This window comes from Cololabis saira, chromosome 20 (genome assembly GCF_033807715.1).
Source record: "Cololabis saira isolate AMF1-May2022 chromosome 20, fColSai1.1, whole genome shotgun sequence".
In the NCBI taxonomy this organism is placed as follows: Eukaryota; Metazoa; Chordata; class Actinopteri; order Beloniformes; family Belonidae; genus Cololabis; species Cololabis saira.
Window position 1 is genome coordinate 35586896 of NC_084606.1, and position 9722 is coordinate 35596617.

Genomic DNA, 9722 nt, shown 5'->3' on the forward strand with positions numbered 1-9722 from the left:
AACTATAGCAGCCTTCTGCCTGACTGAGCCGGCCAGCGGCTCCGATGCCGCTTCCATCAAGACCACGGCTGTTCTCTCACCATGCGGGAAACACTTCATTATGAATGGAAGCAAGATCTGGATCAGGTAGTCAGGTTTTCCTACTTTGACCACAAGGGGGCAGCACATCAATTCAGAATAATTTTAGCTGGAGCCTGCAGGTGTGTTTTTAACTTTGCTTTGATGGTTTTGGTTTTGTGTTTATCTGTCAGCAACGGAGGTTTGGCTGAGATCTTCACGGTGTTTGCAAAGACACCTGTGAAGGACCCGAAGACTGGGGAGATGAAAGACAAGATCAGCGCTTTCATCGTGGAGAGGAGCTTTGGAGGAGTGACAAAGTGAGCTGACGTTTTAGCTCCTATGTTCATTAAGCACTCTTTTTCAGTATTTCACACTCATTTCATCAACATCTCTCCTCACACGCAGTGGCCCTCCAGAGAAAAAGATGGCAGCAGCAGTTTTTATTGGCAATTTTCTAATTAAATCTTTTCATGTGTTTTTTAAGTTTCACGGTGCCAAGAGTAAATAAAAGTGTGCACCAGTCGAACTCCAGCCTTTGTCTTGAATGCTGAGGGACCGTAACAGTGAAACTCAGCGCTTATGGAGGCAGTGAGCCGCAACGCTGCATCGAAGCGACGCAAGTTGATCGTGCACTGGAGAAAATGATATCGGACATTGAACTGAGATCTCAAAACAGACATCACCACCAAGCAGCGGCTTCATCGTGCTATGGCTACAGTGAGAAACTCTGGTTGAAGAGGGGTAACGTCACTCACAGTCCGAACTGTTTCTGCAAGTAATTGATTTAATGGAAGCTCACGATTAAATGCTCAAGGCCCAATTAATTTATAAAAATGTTATTTGTGAATGTGTGATGGTCTCCTGGTTAAATGCTTGAACTTGGGGTTTTGAACAAATAATAAGGCTGCAGCTAAGCCTAACAAAGTAACCCTAGGAAAAGCCTTATAGATTATAGATAGATTTTCTGATTCTGGCTATTGTGGGACTGTTTATTAACGTGCAAGAGGTGTAAATGCCTAACGTAAATTATGGGATAATGCATTTAAACATAAGTGAAAAGTATAGCCTTTAAATTTGAGTTTTGTAAAATACCTTTGCTAATGAACAGTCATAAAGGTAATATGCTTGCACCTGCTGAAGAAAGAAGAAAGAGTACCCCAGGGGCTCAGCAAACAAGGTCCAGCTCACGAGAAAGAACTTTAAGGGTGCTTTCACACCTGTGGCCCGTTTGTTTTGTTCCGATTCAGGGGCTAAATCGATACAGTTGTTTTGTTTCTCGTTCGTGGGGTTTGTGTTCACAAGGCAAACGTCTGTACCGGTTCAAAGCTTTTAACAAATGCCATGCGCAAACCAGCTGCTCTCTGATTGGTCAAATGAACGCGGAAGGAGTTTCCTCTTCCGCACCCCGGGATAAACAACACGCCCCTTTCACAGAGACAGTGCAAAGCGGCGACCGCAGCCGCCGGCTTTAGGCTGATTTATGGTTCCGCGTTACACCAACGCAGAGCCTACGGCGTAGGGTACGGCTCTGCGTCGATTTAACGCGCAACCATAAATCAGGCATTACCCATTCATTTATGTACGAGGGGCCGCCTGCCGCAGGGTTTGCGCTGAGCGAACCCTGCCCGAATTGAAGATTTTTTAATTTCACCGTGCCGCACTGGGATGACATCTCAGCACGTCCAATAGGAGAGAAGGTGGTGGAAGCTGCACCGACTCTTCTCCTTGAAACGCGGTCGCACATACACAATGAATGGAGTTGTGTCGGTTACTGTGTTGGTTATGTTCTCACTACAAATAAAAAAAATTAACCGTTTCAGGTCTCGAATGGAAGCAAGCCGAGACCACCTCTCCTAGGAGATCTCGGCTCGCTTGTTTTGTGCCGTTTCCGAGCGCGATTGCTGTGTTCACATATACCAAACGTTCCGATCTTTAGGGGGAAACGATCCCTGTTCCGGAAAAGGCATTTGGCAAGGCCTATGAAATTTGGAAATCAACGGCCAAAGGCATAAGAGCTAAACTAAAGACTTTATGTACACCTTGAAGAGTTCCAAAGAAACATTAAGAAAAAATATGATAACGTGTGCCAACATTATGAACGGACGAAGGGGAACCTTAGGATTTCTCCAGAGGTCGTAAATAAAATGGATGCACGTAGCGTGTTGTCATCTGAGATTGCTGATATTGTAAATAATAGAATGGAGACCATCGATGAAATCTTTAATGATCGTCTTGAAAAGGAAAGAGTGAGGATGCAGTTGAGCAAAAGGGAATATGGATCTGTCTTTGGAAGAAGCAACACTGAAACAGTCGTTTCACAGCTCAACAGATGTGATGATCAAGATAGCAGTCTCTCCCGGTCCTCTAGCAGTCTCTCCAGGTCCTCTAGCAATCGAGCTGATGCAGAGGCAGAATTGGCACCAAAGGTGGAGCAGGCAAAGGCCACGCAAATTCTACAGGATCAACAAGCAGAATTGGATAAAATGGAGATCAAGTGGAAGCTAGAAGAAACAAAAATGCTTGCAGAGCTCAAACAAAGGACTGAGACTGAAACGAAATTAAAACTGGAAGAAGGTGAATTAAGGTTAAAGCAGCTGCAAGCAGAGAGTGAAGTGAAGGTGGCAAAGGCCCGTGTCGAAGCATACAACAATTTTGACATGCCTGGAATGAGACCGACAAAGTTGCTCTTGAAAGCCCTGTTACAGAATATCAACTTATGCTAAACCTTCAAGCTACACCCTTTCAACCTCAACCTTTGGCATCTCAAAGGTTAACCCAGGAAGAAGCCAGCATTTCTCAGGCCAGCTTGGCTCAAGCAATAACAAGCTCATTTACCTTAAGTTGTTTACCTGTTCCAGAACCAACTACTTTCACAGGTGACCCCTTCAAGTTCGTCGACTGGAAGGTGTCCTTTAAGGCCTTGATTGACCAGAAGCCTCTTCCAGTAAGTGAAAAAATGTTTTATTTGAAAAGTTATCTGGCAGGAGATGCACATGAGGCAGTGGATGGGTTTTTCTATCAGAACTCAGAGGTGAGTCAGGGTACTTGGGATGTTTTGAATGACAGGTATGGCAGTCCATTCATTGTCCAAAGAGCCTTTAAAAAGATTGAAAAAATGGCCCAAAATTACAGCTAATGATCCTAAATCGCTGAGAGAGTTTGCAGATTTCCTCCAAGGCTGTGCAGAAGCTATACCCCATGTCAAAGGCCTGTCTATTCTCAATGACTGTGAAGAAAATCACAAACTCTTGAAGAAGCTGCCTGAGTGGATGGTGCGTAGATGGAGTCGGATTGTTGCTGAGGAGTTGGATCGATCTGTTAACTACCCCAGCTTTCTACGCTTCACTGAGTTCATGCAAAGAGAAGCCAAAATAGTGTGTAATCCCATCATTTCCCCCTTTTTGATTAATATGAAAACAGAGGATATGTTTCCAAAGAGAGCTAAAACATTGAATACACACACTCAGTTAGAAGATTCCAACTCTATGACACAAGAAAAGCCAAAGCCATCTTGTTTATTTTGTAAAAATGAAGAGCATGGAGTTAATAAATGTCCAACCTTTCAGTAAAGCTCATGGAGGAGAAAAGAGCCTTTTGTATTTGAACATCGCCTGTGCTTTGGATGCTTAAGGAAAGGCCACGCCAGTAAGGATTGTAGAAAGCGACACATCTGTAACACCTGTGGTTGGCGTCATCCCACCTGCTTGTATAAAGAAAACACAACACCTGCTGCCTCAGAAGATCACGGTAATGAGGTTCATATAGCCATGTCTCATGCTTTGACTCAAAATGCCTCTGCTACATCCAGCATTGTTCCTGTCTTGGTATCCTCAGCAACCGAGCCCCACAGAGAAATACTTACCTATGCGCTTCTTGACACACAAAGTGACTCCACCTTCATTCTGGAAAAGTTAACCTCTGAATTGGATGTAAGTCCAATTCAGCAGAAGTTAAGCACTACGACCTCTGTTAATACAAACATAACCAGCAAAATAGTCAGTGGTCTTCAAGTTCGTAGTCTTCAGTTTGAGTCACACGTACAAATCCAACAGGTTTATGCACGTAACTTCATCCCAGTTGATAAGCCATCTGGCCAACAAGATGGCGCCACTACAAGATTGTGGGGTGGGACTTCTCATTGGTTGTGACTGCCCTTCAGCATTAGCCCCCCTATAGGTTGTTGTCAGAACGGAAAATGAACCCTTTGCTCAACAAACTTCTCTGGGATGAGAGTATTATAGGCTCTGCTAACCCTCATCTGGACAGGCAGAGCAACCATAGTTTTGTGCATCGTGTTGCTGTGAAAGAATTGCCTATGTCTGCTGTTACTGGTGTTTTGAAAGTTTTGGAGTCAGACTTTAATGAGAGGAGCTACGAGGACAAGTTTGTGTCTCAGGACGATTTTTGCTTTATACAGCTACTGAGTGATAATATAAAGCAGACGGAAGATGGATATTATCAGATGCTCCTCCCCTTTAAAAATAACAGTCCTCCATCACTGCCGAACAATAAAAAACTTGCTACTGCTCGGCTTCAACACCTGAAAAGAAAGTTAACGGCCAATAAACAATATCATGAGCAGTATACTCTCTTCATGGAAGAAACAATAAGTAAAGGCGATGCTGAGCTTGCCCCTCCTGCTGCTGACGGCGAAACTGTCTGGTACATTCCCCAACACGGGGTGTTCCATCTAAAGAAGCCAGGCAAACTGAGAGTGGTCTTCGATTGTTCAGCAAAATTTAATGGTATTTCCTTGAATGACACAACAAGACCTTGCTGCCAGGAACACTCAAATTGTGGTGTTTCCAGTTTGGTATACTCCCAAGACTCATGTGGTATGTGTGTATGAAATCTCCATCAACAAAGTGGAAAAACTGGAAAGGATCATCAGCACACACGTGAAACAGTGGCTTGGAGTTCCAAGATGCTTAAGTACAGTACGACCGGAATGTACGGAAGCGGCAAATTCGATTTACCGATCTCAGGTCTAGTGGAAGAATTCAAGTGCACCAACGCTAGACTGGTCATGACCCTCACTGAATCCAAAGATCCTGTTATTCAAGCAGCAGCTCCCCGTGTGGCAATGGGGAGGAAGTGGACCGCATCTGAGGCTGTTGAGAGTGCCAAGTCTGCTCTTTATTTCAGAGATGTGCTAGGGCAAGTCCAACAAGGGAGAGCCGGTTTTGGTCTCATCCAAAAACCACCTCAATGGCACAAGCCAACAGCACTGCAGAAAAGAAGGCTTGTGGTTGAGGAGGTGAAAAGACAAGAGGAAGCAGAACGACACGCCAAGGCTGTTTCGTTGGCCAAGCAGGGCCGCTGGACCAACTGGGACACCCTAGAAAAGAGGAAAATCAGCTGGCGCGATATCTGGGAGATGCAGGGAGCTCGTCTAAGTTTTGCCATCAGAGCCACTTACGACCTCCTACCCACACCCTAGAACCTTAAACAGTGGTATGGAGAAGATCCTGCCTGCCACCTTTGTCAGACACCTGCACCTCTGAGTCATATTTTAATAGGATGCGCCACGAGCCTCTCCCAAGGCCGTTACACCTGGCGGCATAATCAAGTACTCAGACAGCTGGCATCCATCTTAGAACAGAGACGGACCATCACAAATTCTTCCCCACAAACATCGATAGGGCCGGTCCACTTCGCACCATATCTACCAGCAGGTAAACCTCCAGAGTGCCCAATAACATCAAAGGATACAAGTATCCTGCAAGTGGCTCAGGACTGGAAAATGAAAGTGGACTTGGACAAAAAGCTTGTCTTCCCCCAAGACATCGTGGCTACAATACTTCGGCCAGACATGGTCCTGTGGTCCACAACAGCCAAGTTGGCATACGTTGTGGAATTAACAGTACCATGGGAAGATGTGTCGAGGAAGCCTACCAGAGGAAAAAGACCAAATACTCTGAGCTAGCAATCCAAGCTGCTCAGAACGGCTGGAAGACCAAGATTTTCCCTGTAGAAGTGGGGTGTAGGGGATTCGTCGCTACATCCATGATCGCCCTACTGAAGAAAATGGGGGTGAAGGGTCGATCCCTCCAACAGGCAATCAAGTCCTTGTCAAACGCAGCGGAAAAAAGCCGCAATTGGCTTTGGATTAAAACAAAAGACAAGAACTGGGGTGTGAAAGCAACGTAAGAGGGCGTGGAACTAAGGGGGTGTACCTGGGATGCCAGGTATCACCGTTGAGCCCTCTGGAGACGTTGTGAGCCTATATCAACGAAACGTCAAGGAAGGAGGGTTCCCACCCGATGACTCCGATGAAGTACCTGCCCTCCCTCTCACCACTCTATTCCTACCGCTGATATCAAGGGTGTCGAATAACCACAGGGATTGAAACATCAAGTCCTACTAGCTCTACTCTACTAATTGGTTTAATATACATTGATCTGAATTTCTGATGTTGATTTGCTGTTTTTTTTCTGTTTGTATTCTTGTGGTTGTGTAAAGCATTACAATTGTATAAAATTCCATCCATCCATCCATCCATCCATCCAGCTCATTGCAGGGGTCCCCAGTCCATCGCAGGGCCACATATACAGACTGACAACCATGCACACTCACACTGTGATATATCATTTCATTAACTAATTTTAATATAATTTTATTAAAATAATATGTCACATAAACATCAGATTCATGAAAAAAATCACATTAAACCTGATGCCACAGCAGAAAAATCAATGGGGCATCTGTTACGACATTTATTTAAATCTTTTCTTAATTAAAGATAAACTTGCATTAAACTGATTGCATTAAACTGGTTAAAAGTTGCTGTACAAGTACAGGCACAATTTCAATTCACTGTCTGGACTAATCTACTTCAGGCTACAATTACCACCAGAATTCTAATGTTCTAGGATCCTTAGATGACAGTGGACAACTGGTTGACAACCAAAGCACATTTTTCAATAGCTTCTAGAGTCTTCATGGCTTCCTGCCTCTGGGGCCTCAGGAGAAGACAACAGACAAGTATGCCAGGTCTGGGCTGGGTCATTTATGGGGAAGAAGTGAGTTTCAAAGGAAAAACAAATGCGAAGTGACTGAACAAACTCCCGAACACTGTCTAGTCTGGGGAAGAGATACAAATATTTGCTGTGGTACTAAACTTACATGAAGTAAAGCCTCTAAAATAGGAACAAGGGTGTAGCCATCATAATCTCCAGCTGTCACATAAAGATATGATTCCCACACATAATTGAAATTCTTACAATTTTAATTACATACAAAATCACAGTATCGATCATAATACAATGTATATTTTAAAGCGCGTCATAAACATGTAAAATTATTGGTTTGAAATATATTTTGTGATTGGATGTTGCTACAAAATCGTCTAACTGATGGAGGCCTGGTACAGAAATATCAAGAATAAACGTTTTTCTTTGTAAATGACAGACGCCACTGCAACAGTGAGTGTTACACAACAACCCCTGATGGCTCACGCAGCCTTTATTCCAAGGAGGAAAAATATACACTGTTTGCACGGGATTTCAAGTAAAAGTAATGGTAAGGAAATGTCACCCGACATAAAACTGAACCAGTGTCAAGTTTTTGTTTGCAGGGAGAGGGAAATGAAAAGAGCAGTATTTAGTAGAGCATCTAACCTGTGGTCTTATCTGCTGGACAAATCAATAGCAGTGTCTGAAAGCACAGCAATATGGGAAATTGTGTGGGAGCCATTTGTCACTGTTGTGATTTACAGCGTGGAAGTATTAGAGCACAGTTGTCTTGGTCTTTGTTGCAGATCGCAGGAAAGGGTATCACATGCCACACCGGAGCCCATAAATCTGACAGTACAGGCAATTTCCATGCCTTGCGCAAACCACAGTTGGTACAATAACAGACTGTAACTCGTCTCAACTTGAGTGTACGTGCACAAGCACAACCTTGTAATATACTGCAGTATGCGCCCAGCTTCATCACACCTGCTGCAAAGCACAAGGCCTTCATCTGACAACGGCAAGTCAGTTACAGCCACCCCTGTTTCCTCAGAATGTATTTGGTCAGTATCTGCTGGACAAATCAATAGCGGTGTTAAAAACAAAGCTTTTGTGTTGAACAGGCATTTAATAACATTTCTGTTATTAAATTCTGTGCTGACAATAACATGACTCAGTGAAGAAAATCTTCATGTGACCATTGTCATACAGATACCGATGTGAGTGAAGTTTAAAGGGGGTTTTACTGTTTAGTCAGTTGATTTAGATGAAAAAAAAAGATTATACAGGCTTAACTTGTTTGGCACAAAGAAAACAATAAGACAAAAGCCACAAGCAGAGCTCAGCATGATCAAAACAAAGGGATTACAGGTGAAGTTGTAACAGAGATCAATTCTTTATTAGTTTCCTCTTCAAGTGATTTTTCTTTCAACTCCACAAACATAACCCCTCTTCAGCCCTACCTATGCTAACGAGGATGCTTCTTACTACATTCTCTGCAATAACAGTTGATCTTGGGTCAGCTGTAGGTGGTAATAAAGGAAAAAACACTTTTCTGAGTCCCACATAAAACACAGATGGGCATGTGGAAATTCAACTAGCTTATGACTCAATCACTGCGGCCGCATCTCCAAGTCCACAGTTTAACCCTCTCTGATGTCACCCAAGGTCACAGATGCACACTTGAGAAGCAAAAAGAAAAGTAAAGTAAAGTAAAGTGCTGCCAGAGCAGAAGGAATTACTGTAGATCCAGGCTGAGTGGCCCTCATCTGGCTACGCCTGGTAAGTAGCAAGACTAGCAGGCTGAGGTTCATTGGTTTGGGTTCACAGGCACACACTCACACAGGGAGCCAGCGACCACTTCAGTCCTAATTCCGCCTGACTTCCACTTTCTGACTGGCAGGAGACAGGGATTGTGAGAACAAGCTGTGAATGACGGAAGAGACAGAAAATCATAGAGAACTTTGCCTTTATGAATCTTTGATGAAAGAGAGTGGGGGTTGGAGGGGCTTTTGCATGTGGTTAAATCAGAGCATAGCATGTGTGGTGCATGTACAACTGCCAACAGAGGTTGAGATAAGCAGGACCTGGACCAGGCCCAAACAAATGCAAACCCCGGAGTTGGGAGCATTCGTCTCTGCAATTAGTCCCTGTCCTCCCTGTTCACGTTGCAGGTAAGTGATATTGGTAACTTAGCAAAACAGGTGCAACTTATGTGGGTCTTTGAGCCCAGCATATGGAAGAAAGTTGAGCTGCGCTACGCATTCTTTGAATTAAATGAAGGACGTCTTCCATTTTTAATCACACAGCTACCCAAAGCCACAGATTTAACACAAAATAATCAATGAATCCCTATACAGGAAGTGGACGCAATAAAAACATGAAAAAAAGGGTAATTCAAGGTTGCATATATTTCTAATAGCATGTCATTAAATTCAATACAGAAATTACTTATTTACAGTTTATTTAACATTTTTGTCAGGGTGCGGTTGGAGTAGGACCCAGATGCAGGAGCCCAGGAGTTCCAAAAGTAGTGATTTATTGCACTCAAACCAAAGAAAGGCGCTGCTTAGCAGAAATGCAAAACAGAAGAGCCTAAACCTAAGCCAAAAAACCAAAACATGCCATGACACATGGAGGTAGAAACAGTACGGACCAGCAGGGAGGGAAAGACAAGACCAGATATACACGGAAGGGTTGATGAGACAC

General features: G+C 43.7%; 1 long non-coding RNA gene across 1 annotated transcript; it reads left to right on the plus strand.

Annotated features, from left to right (window-relative positions):
- LOC133420846 (uncharacterized) lies at positions 1-488 on the plus strand. Its single transcript, XR_009770642.1, has 3 exons — positions 1-126; positions 252-377; positions 466-488. It is a non-coding gene; the product is annotated as an uncharacterized LOC133420846 (long non-coding RNA).
- Positions 489-9722: the final 9234 nt, after the last annotated feature.